General features: G+C 62.7%; 1 non-coding gene across 1 annotated transcript; it reads right to left on the bottom strand.

The window, feature by feature from the left end:
* Positions 1 to 1,754: 1,754 nt before the first annotated feature.
* On the bottom strand, positions 1,755 to 1,873 carry LOC131872071 (5S ribosomal RNA). The gene has a single exon (XR_009370255.1). It is a non-coding gene; the product is annotated as a 5S ribosomal RNA (ribosomal RNA).
* Positions 1,874 to 5,000: the final 3,127 nt, after the last annotated feature.

Here is a 5,000-nt window from a genome sequence, read left to right as displayed (position 1 = left end):
GGGGTGGGCACCTCGGCTGGGTTGCGCGCCCTGGTGCGCACCAAGGAGCGCTCCGAAGTGTGCTCCAAGGTGCGGCGTGCACGAAGTCGGAGCCCGGTTTGCCCCGGGTGCGCACCTCGCGTGCACCTTGGCGCGGTGGGCACCATGGCGTGCACGAAGTCGGAGCCCGGTTTGCCCCGGGTGCGCACCCCGCGTGCACCTTCGCCGGGGTGGGCACCTCGGCTGGGTTGCGCGCCCTGGTGCGCACCAAGGAGCGCTCCGAAGTGTGCTCCAAGGTGCGGCGTGCACGAAGTCGGAGCCCGGTTTGCCCCGGGTGCGCACCTCGCGTGCACCTTCGCCGCGGTGGGCACCTTGGCTGGGTTGGGCACCATTGAGCGCTCCGAAGTGTGCTCCAAGGTGCGCACCATGGCCCTCCAAGGTGCGCAGCATGGCGTGCACGAAGTCGGAGCCCGGTTTGCCCCGGGTGCGCACCTCGCGTGCACCTTCGCCAGGGTGGGCACCTCGGTGCGCACACCTTCTCAATGTTTTCTTGCCTTTTCTGGAAATTGGTGAAGGCAGCGCATCAAAGGTGCGCACCTCGGTGTGCTCCGAGGTGCGAACCCGAGAGCGCTCCGAGGTGCCCACGAAGTCGAAAGTCGGGTTAATTGCATTGTTTTCCCCGGGTGCGCTCCGAGGTGCGCAACATCGGTGCGCACCAAGGAGGGCTCCGAAGTGTGCTCCAAGGTGCGCACGATTCGGAGCTCGGTTTGCCCGGGGTGCGCACACCTTGGCTGGGTTGCGCACCCTTTGTGCGCTCCAAGGTGCGCACGAAGTCGGAGCTCGGTTTGCCCCGGGTGCGCACCTTCGCCAGGGTGCGCACCTTGATGCGCACGCCTTGGCTGGGCTGCGCACCTTGGTGGGCGCCATGGTGCGCACCTTTCGTGCGCTCCAAGGTGCGCACGAAGTCGGAGCTCGGTTTGCCCCGGGTGCGCACCTTGGTGGGCGCCATGGTGCACTCCGAGGTGCCCAAGATTGGTGCGCACCAAGGAGCGCTCCGAAGTGCGCTCCAAGGTGCGCAGGTGCGCGCGAAGTCGAAAGTTGGGTTAATTGTCCGGTTTGCCTCGGGTGCGCACCTTGCGTGCACCTTCGCCAGGGTGGGCGCCTTGGTGCGCACACCTTGGCTGGGCTGCGCACCCGGGCGCGCACACCTTGGCACCCGCGTTTCCTTCATTTTAAATTTTTTTTTTTTACAATCTCTCAAGTGGGAAATTCTATAATCTCAACTTTTTTTGCCTTTTCAGGAAACTTTTGAATGGAGCGCATCATTGGTGCGCTCCGAAGTGTGCTCCAAGGTGCGCACCTCTGGTGTGCTCCAAAGCTCTCTCTAGCTGCGTGCACCTGCCCCGGCCGCGCACCCGGCCCCGCCCAGCTTCGCTCACCTGTCCCGGGCGTCTGGTGCGGAACCTTAGAGTAAGAAACATCACCGTGCACCTTGGCCAACGTGCGCGACTCGACCGAGCGCGCACTGGCCGAGGTGCACACCGATTTCACCTGGGTGCGCGCGCAGCACCTCGGGCGCACCGGGGTGCGCGCACAACGCCCGGGTTGCACCGTGGCCTGTGTGCTCGGGGCGCCTCGGGTGCGCGCTCGGTGTCGCCCCCCGCGCGCGCGGTAGTGCGGGCAGCGCACCCCGGCCCGGCCCGGCCCCGACGAGAACGCAAACGGGCAAAAGGTTTATTCAAATAGCATTGCGACGCCCGGCGAAAAACTAAAAAAGGGTGCAACACCGGGACTTCCCGGGAGGTCACCCATCCCAGTACTACTCCGGCCCAAGCGCGCTTAACTGCGGAGTTCTGATGGGATCCGGTGCACTAACGCTGGTATGATCGCACCCGTTATGAGCTTGTCGCAGTGTGTACTTAGCAAACCGCGACCCACGTGCGAATCCACCCCGGCCACCCACCCCCGTCGAGGTGCACACCCTCCCTCGCGAAGTGCGCCCCGTTCGCCAAGTGTGAGCCCTGCCCGGGTGCGCGCACCTTGCTAGGGCGTCGGGTGTGCACCCGGCCCGGCCTACGTGCGTGCACCTGGACGGGGCGTCGTGTGCGTGCAGTGTCCCGTCTGCAACGCGGTGCCCACACACCACCTCGGGCGCAACGACCTGCGCTCACATGTGGGCCGAGTGCACCTTGGTGCATGTTCGGGGCGCCTCGGGTGCACGCTCGATCTTGCCCCGGTGCACCAAGGCGCTCGGTTTGCCCCGGGTGCGCACTTGGTGCAAGGTGGGCACCCAAAATAGGGATCAAGCACCAAAACACAAGTTTCGGGATGCAAAATGGGACCCAAGGACCACAAATGCGTTCCAAGACCCATGATGGGTCCACGAGAACAAAAATGTGTTCCGAGACTTAATAAACAAATATTGGGTTTTAGGAGAAGAAACATGCTCTGATGCCCAAAACGAGAATCGACCCCGAAAAGGCCACAGGCCAAAAGTGGGATGCGAGACAAAAAAAAATGGGACCCGAGGACCAAAATTGGGTTCCCAGGTCGAAGACAGGGCAACCGGACAAGAAACGACCTCTAAGGCTCGAAATGAGTCCCGACGACTAAAACTTGACAAGAAGCACCCATCAGGCACCCAACTCGACACCCATGGGATGCCGACCCACCCGGGCTTCCACCTAGCACACCTTGGCACCCACCCACCCTCGCACCCAACCTCGCACCCAACTTAGCACCTTTGAACCCACATTGGCACTCACCCTGACCCTGGCACCTTGGAACCCACATTGGCACTCACCTTGACCCTGGCACCCACCTTTGCACTCACCTTGGGACCCACCCTGGCTCCCACCTCGGCACCCACCCAGACACCCACCTTGGTTCCTTGGCACCCACCTTGGATCCTTGGCACCCACCCCGACACCCACCTTGGCACGCAACTTGGCTACTTGCCACCCACCTTGGCTCCTTGACGCCCACCCCGACAACCACCCCGTGACCTACCCTGGCTAGGGTTGGTGCACACCCACCCTGGTGCCCACCTTGGCACCCACCCCATGACCCACCTTGGCACGCACCTTAGTACCCACCCCGTTACCCACCCTAGGACCCACCCCGTGACCCACCTTGGCCAGGGTGGGTGCCTTGGTGCGCACAACTTGCCTGGGCTGCACACCAGGGCGGGCTCAAGATGGCACCCGCGTTCCGTTTTTTTCACTATCTTTCAAAACGGAAATTTTAAAATCTCGTTTTTTTTTTTTTTTTTGCCTTTTCTGGAAATTAGTGAAGGCAGCGCATCAAAGGTGCGCAATGCTGGTGCGAACCCGGGAGCGCTCCGATGTGTGCTCCAAGGTGCGGCGTGCACGAAGTCCGAGCCCGGCTTGCCCCGGGTGCGCACCTCGCGTGCACCTTCGCCGGGGTGAGCACCTTGGCTGGGTTGCGCGCCCTGGTGCGCACCAAGGAGCGCTCTGAAGTGTGCTCCAAGGTGCGGCGTGCACGAAGTCGGAGCTCGGTTTGCCCCGGGTGTGCACCTCGGGTGCGCACCTCGCGTGCACCTTCGCTGCGGTGGGCACCTTGGCTGGGTTGCGCGCCTTGGTGGGCACCATGCAGTGCACGAAGTCGGAGCCCGGTTTGCCCCGGGCGCGCACCTCCGCCAGGGTGGGCACCTTGGTGCGCACAACTTGCCTGGGCTGCGCACCAGGAAGGGCTCAAGATGGCACCCGCGTTCCGTTTTTTTCACTATCTTTCAGAACGGAAATTTTAAAATATCGTTTTTTTTTGCCTTTTCTGGAAATTAGTGAAGGCAGCGCATCAAAGGTGCGCAACGCTGGTGCGAACCTGGGAGCGCTCCGATGTGTGCTCCAAGGTGCGGCGTGCACGAAGTCGGAGCCCGGTTTGCCCCGGGTGCGCCCTGGTGGGCACCATGGTGCGCACCAAGGAGCGCTCCGAAGTGTGCTCCAAGGTGCGGCCTGCACGAAGTCGGAGCCCGGTTTGCCCCGGGCGTGCACCGCGGGTGGGCACCTTGGTGCGCATGCCTTGCCTGGGCTGCGCACCAGGGCGGGCTCAAGATGGCACCCGCGTTCCGTTTTTTTCACTATCTTTCAAAACGGAAATTTTAAAATCTCATTTTTTTTTGCCTTTTCTGGAAATTAGTGAAGGCAGCGCATCAAAGGTGCGCACCTCGCTGCCCACCACGGTGCGCAACGCCGGTGGGCACCCGGGAGTGCTTCGAAGTGTGCTCCAAGGTGCTGCGTGCACGTTGTCGGAGCCCGGTTTGCCCCGGGTGCGCACCTCGCGTGCACCTTCGTCGGGGTGGGCACCTTGGCTGGGTTTGCCCCGGCTGCGCTCCGAAGCGGGGTTATTGGAGCGCCGCCTCTTTTTTTGTCGGAGCGTTTGGTGGGGTTTCTCGCATTGGCTCTTCCCAGGCCCGGTTGCCACCCTGGCGCGCACGAAGTCGGAAGTAGGGTTAATTGCCCGGGTGCGCACCTTTGCCAGGGTGGGCACCTTACCTGGGCTGTGCACCAGGGCGGGCTCAAGATGGCACCCGCGTTCCGTTTTTTTCACTATCTTTCAAAACGGAAATTTTAAAATCTCCTCTTTTTTTTGCCTTTTCTGGAAATTAGTGAAGGCAGCGCATCAAAGGTGCGCACCTCGCTGCCCACCTTGGTGTGCTCTGAGGTGCGCACCCGGGAGCGCTACGAAGTGTGCTCCAAGGTGCGGCGTGCACGTTGTCGGAGCCCGGTTTGCCCCGGGTGCGCACCTCGCCTGCACCTTGGCCGGGGTGGGCACCCTCGCTGGGTTTGCCCAGGGTGCGCTCCGAAGCGGGGTTACTGGAGCGCCCCCTCTTTTTTTGTCAGAGCGTTTGGTGGGGTTTCTCGCATTGGCTCTTCCCAGGCCCGGTTGTTGGGTGCGCTCCCACCCTGGCGCGCGCGAAGTTGGAAGTTGGGTTAATTGCCCGGGCGCGCACCTTCGCCAGGGTGGGCACCTTGGTGCGCACACCTTGGCTGGGCTGCGCA

This window comes from Cryptomeria japonica, unplaced genomic scaffold (assembly GCF_030272615.1).
Source record: "Cryptomeria japonica unplaced genomic scaffold, Sugi_1.0 HiC_scaffold_511, whole genome shotgun sequence".
Taxonomy (NCBI): domain Eukaryota; kingdom Viridiplantae; phylum Streptophyta; class Pinopsida; order Cupressales; family Cupressaceae; genus Cryptomeria; species Cryptomeria japonica.
This window is presented reverse-complemented; position numbering and strand designations above follow the sequence as displayed.